The sequence below is a fragment of the Mustela nigripes genome, chromosome 12 (assembly GCF_022355385.1).
Source record: "Mustela nigripes isolate SB6536 chromosome 12, MUSNIG.SB6536, whole genome shotgun sequence".
Classification (NCBI taxonomy): domain Eukaryota; kingdom Metazoa; phylum Chordata; class Mammalia; order Carnivora; family Mustelidae; genus Mustela; species Mustela nigripes.
In genome coordinates, this window is record NC_081568.1 from 22,375,160 (window position 1) to 22,390,803 (window position 15,644).

Consider the following 15,644-nt stretch of genomic DNA (forward strand, 5'->3'; position numbering starts at 1 on the left):
TGCAAATAAGGTCCCTCAAGTGTCATCTAGGTGACAGAAATGCAACTAAGAAGACACAGGTGTTTGTTAGCAATCTGGTACAGAAGTCTAGAGGAAGGAGAGGGCATATGTACAAGGTAAAAGGCATTCGTTAGCAGCTGAACAATGGAAGATAGAACAACAATCTTACGAATTTGGGGGACTGTTATGAGGGTGCCCAAGAGGCTATCTATCCTCAGGAAAAGAGAATCTGAGAGAGGCAAAAAGGAACATTCCGAAACTTCAATGAGTCAGTTTTAGACCGTATTTTATTTCAAAGTGTACAAAGGGAAAGTTCCTTCTACAATGAAATTAGGCAATTCTAAATTTTTACCTGTACAGAAATGGTATCATTGCATTTTAATGTCATCAGAATGATGGTGATAGTTTCCTGAGCATATATAGACTAGCAAGAGCATGGAAGATGCATTAAAACGGAAGCCAAATTTATCAGGCTTACGTTAGATCCAGATAGCTCAGGGGATGTTGAATATGGCAATAAGTTAGAAGAGTAGTGGATAATGTAATAAAATGGGGAGTGAAGAAGTACAAGTGTGGACGGAGTCTTTAAAATTATTTTATAAGTGGGCAATTGAGACCATTATTTGAGGTAAAGCCAGAGTGAAGGAAAGTTTCACTACGCAAATGATTAAATATGATCACATGCAAAGGAAATGTGCAAGTTGAAAAATGAAAAATGAAAAAATTGAAGGCACAGAGAGGAATAGGCAAGAGTATATGTGATCAAAAGTTAAAGTGGTAAGTACTAAATACAGCAATTTGGAATTGGAAGGAAGAACAAAGCACAAACTAATGTAGCAAGAAAGTATCTCTAGAGCTGTGCTTTATTTTGAGTTGTATTAACTTTGTAACCTTAGGCAAAGCATTTCATGTCTTGGGATCTATTTCCTTATTGGCAAGATATAGGTAATAAGCAGGTAAGACTCACCTACATAGTACTGCATGAAAATACAAGGGAAAATAAAAATGCTTCATCAGTTAATAAATGTACAAGGATGGTTGATGTTATTATTTCTCTGAAATAAGACTTTGCAAACCATTATGAGGAAAGCAGCAAAAATGTTCCATGATTCTTACTGTGTAATGATTTAATGAGCCTGGGTTAGTTAATAGGTTAAATTTGCATAGAGCACATTTTTTTATTATTACTTGCACAACTTACTGATAGTTAGCCTACTACATAATATCCCATTAAAATACTCCTCAGTTGAGATATTTAATTTAAATGACATCCATAGATGCATGCTTCCCAACTCTAAAACAAATTTCCCATGAATGTACCCCAAGTTATGAAATAAAGGACTCTTTTAATTGGTCTTATACATTCATATAATTTGAACAGTACATAAGTAGCAATAAAAGTTGCAATAGCCCTTAGGACTTACACATGACAAGCAGCCTGTGGTAAGCAATAAAGATGCACGGATAACACTATGAGTCAGTTTTCTGAGTATACTATTCACAGTGAGAGAGCAATCGCATAGAACGTATTTTTATTTGTACGTGCAAAAATAGTTCCCGATAATAAAAATGTCATCATATGATATTGCAAAGAATACTTCAACCTACTGCTCCTAGAGGAATTCATAACAATCTAACTAGCAGTTTTCATTCTCTGTAGATTTCAAAAATGCAAATTGATTTGTTTTTGTTTTTGTTTTTTTTTTCCTCGTTTAGAGAAAGAGAATATGTCCCTGCTGCCCCATGAGATTCTTTTAGATCTCCTTGACTGAAGGTAAAATACTTATTAGTACTTAGGAGGAAGTGCCCCGGGAGTCATACTTAAATCATAAAAGTTGCCTAGAATCCATCAACTAATTTTTAGAATCATGTGGAATTTCAAATTGATTAAATATCTTAAAATATATATATTTTTAAATCAACCCAGAGATTCATTATGCTTTAATTCTTATTTTTAATGGAAAATAAAAAAGAAAAGTTGTATCATAAACCCTTTCTTTAAAAGTGCTTGTATTAAAATTACACTAACTGTTGAAGGTAATTTATCATATAATATTTAAGATCTGGGTAGAAAATGTTTTATAGATGCAGGAAGGCAATGAAAACTATTTTCTTTAATCACAAACTGGAGAGCTCTCAGCTAAAATGATACTGTTTAACAAATACTCATAGCAGTCCCTTCTTTTCTGTGGGAGAATACATTGTATGAGCTTTGGCGGATGCCTGAAATCCCACAGTACTGAATCCTTTATCTACTATGTTTTCTCATACATACATACTTACGACAAAATGTTATTTGTAAATTAGGTAAAACAGGAGATTAATAACAATTAATAATAATATTAAATTAAATTTATTTTAACAATATACTGTAGTAAAAGTTATTTGAATATGGCCTCTTTGTCTCTCTCTCAAAATATCTTATTGTACTCAACTCACTCTCTTCTTGTGATGATGTGAGGTGGTAAAATGTCTATATGACGAGATGAGGTTAAGTGAGTGACATAGACACTGTGCTATGACATTCAGCTATTACTGAGCCTCTGACAAGAAGTAGGAAGGAGGATCATCTACCTCCTTGACCGTGGCTGAGCCCAAAAAACCGAAACTATAGAAGGTGAAACTTTGCACAAGGAGGGATCACTGTATGGTGTACAGTTTACACATCACATACAGTGATATAAACACAACTTCTTCCCCATGGAAAGAACTTGGAAAATAATATTACAATAAAATGTATAAAGTTCTATAATATGTGCAGTGTGGTTGTGGAAATAAATACAGTGCCTGAACATAGATGAACAGGGAGTATTTAGGTATGGGCAGATATCCAAAAGATTTCTGTTGAGGAAACACTCTCGCTGTACTAGACATTTTTTCAGGACTTGGCCAGAGTTTATACATAAAGGATGAAGGCATGAGCATGATGAGGGGCCCACAGGTAGTTAAGTGTAGTTTGCCTGAAGACAGAGATGACATACATGACTGTGAAGTCAAAGCATGAATCCCTTCCATAACAGGCTAAGAACTTAGAGATTTCTTTCTACAATGTAGGTGGTAAGAAGCCCATTCTAACAGTTAAGGTAATTTTAAGACAGTCATATTGGAAAGATTATTCTGACCACAGTGCTGATGGAAGCAGAGAAGAGGAGGCCAAAAGAAGCAGAGGGAAATTATGTGTGGAGAATATGAAGATGAGGGAACTCAGTATAAAAGTGGTTTCCTTTAGCTATTCATTTGATGTGATAGACAAAGTACAGAATAATGTATATGCACTCTCTAGTTTTAGACATGGGTAACTGGATGCTTATTTTAAACAATCAAAAAAAGTATAAAGAAAAGCAAATGCCTTTATGGAAAGAGATGGACTACATAATGAGTGGCTTCAGTTATATTAAAATTAAGGCATTGTCTGGCAAAAAGTAACAAGTCAGGAAACAACAAATGTTGGCAAAGATGTGGAGAAAGGGGACCCCTCCTACACTGTTGGTGGGAATGCAAGCTGGTACTGCCATTCTGGAAAACAGCATGAAGGTTTCTCAAGGTGTTAAAAATAGAGCTATCCTATGACCCAACAATTGCACTACCGGGTATTTATCCTAAAGATACAGAGTTAGTGAATAAAGGGGGGCACGTGCACCCCAAAGAGTCATAGCAGTAATGTCCACAATAGCCAAACTGTGGAAGGAGCTGAGATGTCCTTCAACCGATGAATGGATAAAGAAGTGGTCCATATAGACAGTGGAATATTACTCAACCATCAGAAAGAATGAATATCCACCATTTGAATCTACATGGATGGAACTGGAGGGCATTATGCTAAATGACATAAGTCAAGCAGAGAAAGACAATTATCATATGGTTTCACTTATATGTGGAACATAAGGAATAGCATGGAGGACCACAGTGGGATGGGGAGAGGAATTGACTGGGAAGCAATCAGAGAGGGAGACAAACCATGAGAGACTCTGGACTCTGGGAAACAAACTGAGGGTTGCTGGAGGGGAGGGGGTTTGAAGGATGGGAAACCAGGTGTTGGATATTAAGGAGACATGCGTTGGGATGAGCACTGGGTGTTATACACAACTATCGAATCATTGGCCACTATATATAAAAAAAATAATAATGATGTACTCTATGTTGGCTAACTGAACATAATAAAAAAAGAGAACAAAACTAAGGCATTGTCAAGAAATTAATTGAATAGCTGTAAATTCTAAGTATGGTAAAGAATCTCAGGGCTGTGCAGCCTGGGGCCGGGGGATTCAGGATGCTTGGTATAGGAATATCTAGTGAATGGGTCACCAGTGATGTTAAAGTGCTGTTAGTTGAATCAAAAAGTTTTAATACTGGAACACAGGAAATAGAAATTGGTATGGAGTCTTCAGAAAGGCATTATTACACAAGTGAAGACAAACGTAGCTGCACTTCTACTTGGAAAATTGTTAAAGAAAACTATCCGGGCAGAGTCAGCTAGTTGTCTTCTCCTCGATATCTGGCCACCTCTTCTTTATAATAATCAACATTTTAGTTGAGTACATGACCATCTAGCCAAAACAAATTTCCCAAGCTACCGCATAGCCAGATGTGGCCTTGCAGCTAGGTCCCTAGCAATGAAATACAAGCAGAAATGATGTATGCACTTTTCACATCATGCAGACTAGAATGCGGACTTAGAAGTGGGGAGGGTATGTGCTTGGGTGAGTGCTGTGAAGTGTGTAAACCTGGTGATTCACAGACCTGTACCCCTGGGGATAAAAATATATGTTTATAAAAAATTAAAAATTAAAAATTAAAAAAAAATTAAAAAAAAAAAAGAAGTGGGAGTTGAAGGGGTAATTTTAAATACAAGAGCCAAGTTACCGTTTGATGATGACAAAAGCAATCGCATAGAGCTTTGGTCCTTGACAACATAAATGACAATCATAAACTGCTGACACTCAGTCAATGAAAGTGAAATGCAATTTTACTTTTACTAAGACCTTGTTATTTTGTCTTGTTATCTCAATAGATGCAAGAACATGTTCTGAGGTCATTCTATATATGCATAGTAAAGGTACTGACGAGTGATAATTACTTATATAGAAATTAAAAAAAAAAACTATGAAGAACATATTGAAATAGCTTTTAGCAAGCAAGTATCCAATTGCTATGATTATAATGATGAAAGTAAACAAAACTAGGATACTTAACAAAGCACTTTGGGTATATGCACAAATCACAAAAGGTTTCAGTTATTTGAATTAAGACTAAAACAGTGTGCCAAGAGACAATACCATCCTACTCATATCTTATAACATCTAACCCTATATATTTAATCCTGTATTGTGTTTTTTTAAATATAATTTTTTATTTTTTATAAACATATATTGTTTAATTATCCTGATGGTTTCCTGTATTCTAAGGATAAGGAAAATTAATAAATATTAAATTGCCAATTGGTAATATCAAATAGTAGGTAATCTTTATAATTAAAAATGAAAAATAAATATGATGATTTCAGACCCAGGAAGTGACGTATGCTAGTTAAGGTCCTTGTCTAAGCATTATACAAATTTAAAATTTATAATTCACACAAATTACCTTATTTATACCTTAAAATGAATATTTGAGGTTAGGGTACCACTTTAAATATGAACAAATGGAAGCTCAGAAAGTTTAAGTTCTATACTGTGAGTGATGTCTGGGTTATTTAATTCCAATAACTAATCCTATCATCACTGTGCTATTCTCCCTTCCATGTGCAAATCCAGTATATGTTGATCATTTACAACATACCAGTAACTGTGCTGTGCTCTTTACATATCTTAACTCTCAAAATTCTCTTTGATTTGCAGGTGAAAAATAGTTTCTGTGAGGTGTGAGATTACCCATTTCATATGCTAAAAAATCTTGACTTAAATCTTAGTTAGAAATTAAACTTTGTGCTTTTTACCACTATTCTCTATCGTTGATATATTTGTTTGTGAATAAAAATTTGCCAAATCCAAAGAATGCTTGTTTCATAATGTCATATTCATAGTTATTAGATATTAAGTATTAATTAGTTAAATGATCAGGGGAAGCCTCATTCATTACAGAAAATCAAGGCTGGATAATTAGAGAGTGCTCTGGGAGATGCAATAATATGATGTCTCTCTGAGTGCCTGTGCAAAGATTAGGTATTTATAGAGGTTGAGAGGGCCAAACCTATTCCCTTAACTTGAAAATAATCTCCCTTTGCAGTCTTTCCATGCTAAGTAAAAGCTCCAATTTTAATCTGTTGACACAAGGCAATGGTAATTCTTGTTACTGAAATGTTATCTGGAGAATATGGTACATTACAATATTTTTAGGCATTAGAAATTTTCTCAAATTAATTTATTCGAGGTTTTTTTTTTCCCCCCTAGGAGAATCCTAAACCAATAGACTACAATGAAAGGAGTTGTATATTGTCTGATGATAAAAGGAAGGCTCTAGAAGGGTCTAGTGTCATTTAAAAAAAAAAAAAATGTGTTTATTGCCCTAGTTTCTCTGATGCACATACAACCCAAAGCAGTGCATTGTTCAGATTTGAGTTGACTGGTTTATTTGTATTTATTTAACTGATACTGTTTATAGTTTCAGTGCTACTTCTATAGGTCATGCACACACGTTAAGATGTATTTTTCAGTGAAAACTGATCTCTTTGTTTAAAACTGTCATCGTGGGCAAGGTCCATTTTGTGTACATAGACATTGATGTCCAGGTTCAAAACCAAGGAATTTTTAACGACTTTCCTTTTCGGAGGAGAAGTGGTTTTCTTCAACACTGCTTCCTTCATTGTGCTTTGTACAGCAGTATTTTCTGTTGCTCTTGACATTACCTATGTAGTCACAATATTACAGATGCAATGGCAGAAGTACACAGCCTGGTCCTCTGGGGCATGTTTTTCAGTTCATAATATCCCACAGACAAGAGCATCTAAGTGTCAATTCCGGGATAGATATTCTCATAAAATGACCAGAATTCTAACTGTATGCTTTGTGCTTCTATTGGTGCTAAAAAGGCTGTGTCATATGTTTAGTTTTAAAAATAGCCAGAGTACTGAAATAACTTTACACATCATCCAACTCATGTTTCTGAAAGTGTACTGTATCCTCTCACTTGTTTCCAGAACTTTCTTGTGATTTACATCTTCCAGACTTATTTATTTTTAAAGATCTGTCTTGTTTTTCTTGTTGACAACTACATAGACCAACGCAAGATGACCATTAGAAGATTTTAGTCAGCTTTGAATAGATCAGTGAATAACGCCATCTTTCATATGAACTTAATGTAGTGCTTTTAATGTTAACTATAGGAACAAGTGTAATATTAGAAGTCAAAGAGTGGAGAACTAACCAAGGCTCATTTTCTCGGCTCATTAATTTTCAAGTGCAGTTGTACTTGGATTGTTCATAAAGATGCTTAAGTACAACAGATGCCCTTTCAAAACCACAAGGCAGGGTTTGATCATTTTTTCCTACATTTTTATCATAGAGAAAAAGTGCTATGAATATATTACACATAGGTCTTCTCTGTAGTAGACCTATGGGAACTGAGACAGAATCCTTAACATTGCACCCAAAGTTACCTCAAATTAAAATAAACAGATCAGTATGATGAGAGAAATTTCTAAATTCTATGCAAATATTGTATGTTAACAAATGACAAAAACCAAGCGCACTCCATTCAGGAATACTCTAATGTGACTTAGATAATCCTGAAGAATATATGAATGTGTATGAATGCAGCATGTACATAAACATGGATCAATTCATACAAGACATATTTTAATCAAACTAAGCAATTGAAATAAAAATGTTTTTAAATAAAAAAGAAGCAAAACTATCTATTTCATGGCTTACACGTGCATGTAACCAACATTTATCAAGTTCTTCCACTGGGCCAATTGTGGCAATTCTGATAGTAAAAATATGTGATGAAAGTAGATGTCTGAGCTTCAGAATTTTGATACCACATTGGTTGTGGGTATGGAAGATAGAGAGATAAAGGCACACATTCTGAAGTCAACCGGAGAAGATTTTGTGGAGACAGAGTAAGAAGAGTATGCTTTGCAATAGCTATTTGTTCGTTCTCAGCCAGTGAAATCTCCATAGAAATGTGAGATAATGCAGGGTTTGAATTCCCTGGTGTATGGATTTGCCTAAATTATCATCTTTTGTTCTTTCTATGTATAGATAGATTCATAAACAGTAACTGTTCTCTTTTTCTCTTATTTTTAATACTCTCGTTCGTATTTCCTTTTTTTTTTTTTTTTTTTTTTTTTTTTTTTTTTTTTTTTTTTTTAAATTTTTTATTTTTATAAACATATATTTCCTTTTTTAAAAGATTTTATTTATTTGTTGGAAATAGAGACAGTGATAAAAGAAACACAAGCAGGAGGAGTGGGAGAGGGAGAAACAGGCTTCCCCCTGAACAGGGAGCCCAATGCAGGGCGATCTCAGGACCCTGGGATCATGCATGACCTGAGCTGAAGGCAGATGCTTAATGACTGACCTACCCAGGCACCCTTGTTCATGTTTTCTTAATGGTTTATTTGTCAGTCAAAATACCTGTGTTCTCCTTTTTATTTAATTTCATCTCCAGCAAGATTACAAATGTTTCTGAGTGTGTGAGGCTGGTATGTCTTCATTATACATATAGTGTTTTCCCTGTGTTTCCCTGCAGTTTCAAGCAGGCAATCCATAGATAAAATTCTGAGTGATAGAAATATTGAGTTCAATTTTTCAGAAATTCTCTGCAGCTTTATAGATGTTATGACCTATTTGGTTTTCCAGTAGATAAATAAGACGGCTTGCTTCATGTCACATCCATTCAGATTTATATTACTTCTGCCTTTAAACTATGCAAATATGCCTGAAAATGGCTAGTTCTATACTGTCATTATCTATGTCGATAGCATCACTATCCCATCTAAGGTATTAGTTAGTGTATCTTTTAATATTTATTATTTTAATATAATAAAATGTATTTTAAATAGCATGTGAATATTCATTATGCATGATGATTTAATTCTAAAGAAAACCCCATTTATTCATTTCATGGTGCAGAGATCAAAACACATGCTCAACTTCAACTAGACTGCCTTGTAATATTAACCACATAACCTGATCGGAGATTTAAATATATACTAACACAAACTGACAATATTAATTCCAAATGCATGTGGCTTTTCTAATTAGTCATAAACTTTACTTGAATAAGCTACTGAAGCATGTAGTAGAAGAAAGGAAGTAGTTCTTGGCAGGAAATAGAGTTTGTTACTTTAATTTACTCAAAAAACCGTAATGCAATATGTAAATCATGAGAGTAATATAAAAAAAAGTGGAATATTATTTTATGAGCCCTTGGTTGGTTACTTGTCAGAAGTATAGCAGTATAAAACCAAAAAAATAAATAAATAAAAAAGGTTTCAGATTAATTATTTTAACGTAAACATTACTGTTTCACTGCAAATGGACTTCTAAAAGTGTTTTTGGAATTATCTTTGAGACTATCAACCCAAGGACACTTACCTTATATAAAAACACTTAAAAACAAATTTCTTTCTGGACTGAATTACAAAATATTAAACCTGTATTTATCAAGCCTTAGTAGACAAAATTAAAAAGCTGAAACTATAAAGTCTAAAGTAGCCATCTATATAACCCCAAATTCCATTAAAAGCTAATGTTTCCCAGAAAAAAGCATGTCCTCCAACACTCATGCAACTGCTATGTTCTTACTTGATGCGGTTACATGAGACGAACCTGATGATTTCTGAATCTTACACATCAGTGTGCCTTTTCAGCCAGTGGTAGTTTACAAAGCTGGTTTATCCTTCGAAAATGCGTATCTGAATGAATGGATGAGTGAATGCACCCCCTGATGGTTTGAAAGTATGTCTCCCTTAGAGCTGACTAAGCCCTAGATTTTGCTAGTGTTGATAAACGAGTTCCTGTGTTTTCCCATATGTGGTAAAGATATCAAGACTTCTAGAGCTCAATCATATCTGATATATATATATTTTCCTTTTGTCCCCAATAATATTATATTTCCTTTCTTTCTTTAACTGAAGGAGGGAGTGTCATACTGATTTTAGCCAATTTATTTTGAATATAGGTAGTGTGCTTCATATCCATGCCAAAACACTGAATTACTGGTGCTAGCCCATCAGTCCCCTCTTCCCACAGATAATAAGATCACATGATCCAGATCTATCACAAGATGATCTCAGTCTCTGCCATCCTCTACTCCTGGTGACTCTGAACACAAGAGCTCCCAATGCTGCACACCGAGTATGTACCATGGAAGAGAAAAGTGTATTTTAGTTTTTAATCCCAGGTATTTTTTTAAAAAAGATTTTATATATTTATTTGACAGAGAGAAATCACAAGTAGATGGAGAGGCAGGCAGAGAGAGAGAGAGGGAAGCAGGCTCCCTGCTGAGCAGAGAGCCCAATGCGGGACTCGATTCCAGGACCCTGAGATCATGACCTGAGCCGAAGGCAGCGGCTTAGTCCACTGAGCCACCCAGGCGCCCCAGTCCCAGGTATTTTTAAGGCATATTTATTATTCTGCTATTCCACCATAATCTACCCTAGTTTAATTTCTATTGTTCAATATTTATATATATAGTTTATAGTTTTATTAAACCATATATATTTTAATATATAAACATATATGTAAATACATGCATACTTGTGTAATACTTGTACATACTTACACTAAATGACTCTGATGTTTCATATTATTAGAAATCCTGACTAATATCTCAGATAAGATAGATGGATGTACTTCCATGTTTTTTTTTACTGTTCTTCTTTATATCCGTCATATAAAGATGGATTGGAGATCATCCCAATCTGTTGGCTTAGAAACAGATAGCTATAGATGCGTTTTCTGGATGCAGCCTAGCTACTTAATTTGTGCTATTGTCTTTCTTTCATTTGCCTCAATTCTCTGTTCTTCATTATTATTTTTATGATATGCAAGACATATATTTTTAAATGGGTACTCAAGGATATCTTTCATTTATATTTCTCTTTTTCCACATTTGTTGAGATATAATTGACATATCATTGTATAAATTTAAAGTGCACAATATGTTGATTTATTTTTTGCATTGCAAAATGATTACCTCTATAGCCTTTGCGAGTATCTATAGCACAGCACATATTTACCATTTCTTTTCTGTGGTTAGAACATTTAATATCTACTCTCTTAGCAACTTTCAAGTATATAATGCAATATTATTCATTATAATCACCATGCTGTAAATTAGATTCCCAAAACTTACTCACCTTACAACTGGAAGTTTGTACTCTTTGATCTTTAAGATATCACTTCATATATTCCAGTGGCAAATTCTTCATGAGATTTACTGCCTATCCACATGCCTTTGCTGCATTACTTCTTACTGCCTAATTATTTTTAACAATTCCTACAGGTGAGTTTGTTTTCCCATGTAGATTTCACTCTATGTTCTAAACCCCAGAACATCCTGTAGTAAACAACAGAAATTTTTACTAAGATACCAAACAGTACTTGGTTTCATGAATAGTTTTTCCATCAAGTAAATTGTGTGATTTGATTATATTTTAGTTTTTAATTTTTTCTGTCCCTTCCCTTTTAAGTTAACATAACAAATTGCTTGAGTGAATTTAGCAGTCATTTAAAATTCACAACTTTGGATGTAGAGTGATGAGTAAAACCCAGCCTTTCAAAGGTAATGCAGACTCACCTCCGAGAAGTCAGTATGATCTGTGCTGCTTTAATGCTTGCTTTGTAAATGTGACTTTGATCCAAAGCAACTGATATTTTAAAGGAACAATGCAAACATAATGTGAATTTTGAATTTGCTTACATTTTGTCCGCAAGAAACATCAGGTGAGCATAAGAAGTTGAACCCACCTGAACAGAGCTGTCTAAGAATACATAAAATGCAACACATAGACACCTCAAACACCTATCAACCGACCTCTGTTCACCGCATGTGTTGTGAACTCACGCATTCACATGTCTTGTTTTAACTTTTGTTGCAGATCAGAGAACTCACAAGCTATAACCCCTCTTATAACCATTTCCAAAGCCAACGTCAGATCTTTTTCAAGGTCAAGTGCCATAGTCATTGTGAAATATATATCTGTTTTAACCATTTAACATGTAAAAATGTGCTATGATGTTTCATTCTTTTATTTCATGTATCACTGAAGAAATTTTGAGTATTGTGCCTCCAATCCCTTTTTCCCCTGCAAACTTTGTGGTTTTATTGTGCAATGATGCATAGCATGGTGATTTGTTAAAAACTCCAATGTCATGCTATAGTGAAAAGACAGTACTTGAATTAAAAGTAAAATCAGTAAAATCTGGGTAAGAGTGGATGCTAGCAGCCTATGCCTGCATGTAGTCCAAGGAGAATGTTCGAGTAGGGCAGCTGTTTACTGGGAAGAGTCTCCAAGGAGTCAGTCATGAAATGATGTGCCTTCGCTGCGTAGGAATACAAACAGATAATCCCAATGCACAGAAATCAGAAAGAAATTGGCTCAATTCAGAATTACAAGCAAGAGATAGTGAAGAAGTCCCCATACGTGGTAACAGTGTCCCCAGACCTGATCATCATCAAATGACAGAATGACATCCACATATATGACCCAGTTGCATCAGTGACATTACATCTCTTTCAGCTACACTCCATATACCAAGAGCAAATACAAAATAATTCAATATTCACTCCCATAAGAAATGATGGAGGAAACCTGCCAGTGTACGTTTTGCAAAAATGTTTTAAAAATATGAAAACAGACCATTCGTAAATAAGGATTTGTCTCCATATTTATATATGTGTAAATATATACTTAATTATAGCATAGTGTTAGATGTTGGGTAATATAAATTTTAAAGTTCTAGTTATTTAATTCATGTCAGAAGAAGTCAGTTTTATAGTTTAACAGCCTATCTACTAATGTGTCTTTTCCTCCCCCCCCCCATGTTTTGTGTCGTTTCTTTATCTTTTTGTGGTATTTATTTTAGCTTATATATCCTAAATCTTATTATAAGTACATTGCACCCTCATATTATCTTTGAACCAGTATTTAAATTTTTTTCTTAGCCTTCACCAAGGGAAATCACTTCAGTAATGAGTCTGTCTTACTGTATATATTTTGCAATGAAAGAACGCTTAAGAATTTCTGTAATACATGAGTCAATTCTTAGATATTAATGCAGAATTACCATGTGGATTATTCAATTTATAATTGAATTTGATCTGATATATTCAATTTAGGTATTGTGAATTCTTACATTTCTTGTGCAAATTTCAATTCAAAGACTGAGGCAAAGCATTTATTGAATTTATACAAATATTACATACAATATCATTTGATATTTTTTAAAAATTAAGAAAAGCAGTATACATGAAATAATTTTTAACTAGTTTTCATAAAACTATCATAAAATGTACAATCAGAAAATGTACTGTCTTTCTTTATTGATTATGATTATTCTTTTTAAAATAAACTTTCAATATTCATTTATATATTATTTAACAAACACATAGTTATTAAATGTCTAAAATTTATATGTAAAGGTGTTTGAGATATGTCCATATAATTTTAAGACAAAAACAGAAAATGCCTTTTCTCTGTATTATATATATATATATAATATATATATATTATATATATATATATTTGAGGTTTTGTTTTGTTTTTGTTTTCTTCTCTCAATAGTGGTAAGTGCCACTGAGTAAAATAATATGGAAATTAGGGAAATAATAATATGAAAATTGGAGAAAATTAAGAAAAGTATCACTGAGAGGATTACATTTGATCTAAGACCTAAACGAGATGACATGAAAATATCAGAGACTCAAGTTCCTAAGCAAAAGAAACAGTAAGAGCAAAACCCTCTTGATGTACAGTTCCTGAAGTCTTTGTTGAAATCAAGGAGACTAGAGCAAATAAGAGATATTAATTACAAATGAGACCAAAGGGTTAGTGTGTTGCAAGATTATATTCTGTAGCAAATTGTAAACTAAATTTATGTTGGCTTTTATCACTACAAATTGTGAGAGTGAGATGCCAGCCATTGGATAATTTTGAACAAAGAATCTGATTTCCGAATTAAAAAAACATTTTGGCTGTCATGTTGAGAATATGTGGAAGCAAGATGATCAATTACATTTCTATTACAATAATCCAGAGGATTGTGGTGGTTTAGATTTGGGTTGTATTGGTGTAGGTGAGAGCTGTTGTAAAACATGTGGATATTGTTTAAGGTAATTTGGGTGAGAGAGTAAAAGAGGACTCAAATAATTCTACAGATTTATGACCTGGGTCACTTCAATAATGGAATAGCCATGTACCAAGTGGGTGAATTCTGAAGAATAAATAGTTTTGGAGAAGAAATGAGAAGTTCAGTTTTGGACATATAAATAATACAGTATTATATACTTCAGAGATATGTTAAGAAGAAAGTTGGCGGGTAGTTTCAGGAACCTTCTTGAACCTGCACCTCTGCAGGAGCCACAGTCAGATCCTCACCAGAACCATGTTTCACAACCAGTATGACAAGGATGTCACTGTTTGGAACCCTCAGGACAGGATTCATTAAATTGAGTATGCAATGGAAGCTGTCAAGCAAGGTTCTGCCACAGTCGGTCTGAAATAAAAAACCCATGCAGTGTTGGTTGCACTGAAGAGAGCACAGTCAGAGCTTGCAACTCATCAGAAAAAAATTCTCCATGTGGACAACCATATTGGTATCTCAATTGCGGGACTTACTGCTTATGCTAGACTGTTACACAATTTTATGTGCCAGGAGTGTTTGGATTACAGATTTGTATTTGACAGACCTCTTCCTGTGTCTTGTCTTATATCGCTAATTGGAAGCAAGACCCAGATACCAACCCAATGATATGGCCGGAGACCATATGGTATTGGACTGCTGGTTATGATAATATGGGCCCTCACATTTTCCAAACCTGTCCATCTGCCAACTATTTTGACTGTAGAGCCATGTCCATTGGAGCCTGTTCTCAATCAGCTCGTACTTACTTGGAGAGACATATGTCTGGGTTTATGGAGTGCAATTTAAATGAACTGGCTAAACATGGTTTGCATGCCTTACAAGAGATGCTTCTGGCAGAACAGGACCTCACTACAAAGAATGTTTCCATTGGAATTGTTGGTAAAGACTTGGGGTTTATGATTTATGATGATGATGATGCATCTCCATTCCTGGAAGGTTTTGAAGAAAGACCACAGAGAAAGGCAGAGCCTGCTCAACCTGCTGATGAACCTGCAGAAAAGGCTGATGAACCAATGGAACATTAAGTTACAAGCCAGTCTATGTGTGTATTAGCAAATCTGTAGGAATGCAAGAACATGTGCTGATGACAGTAATCTATAGTTTGAACCAAAAGATGCAGGGTGGTCTTATGGTATGTTTTAGGAATCAGTCCAGATGTGTTTTTCCTAAGCAACTTGTCTGAAATCATATAATGGTATGATTTTTCTTTGAGAGGGTCTATATAATCATTTTCTAGTAAGTGTAGATATCTGTACTAATGTTTTTATATGAAGAACATAGTGTCTTTGTGTTTTTAAAGACAGCTGTGAAATAAAATTGTTTCACTTGCCA

General features: G+C 34.3%; 1 pseudogene; it reads left to right on the plus strand.

The window, feature by feature from the left end:
- Positions 1-14,546: 14,546 nt before the first annotated feature.
- On the plus strand, positions 14,547-15,377 carry LOC132027736 (proteasome subunit alpha type-1-like; annotated as a pseudogene).
- The last annotated feature ends 267 nt before the right edge of the window (positions 15,378-15,644 follow it).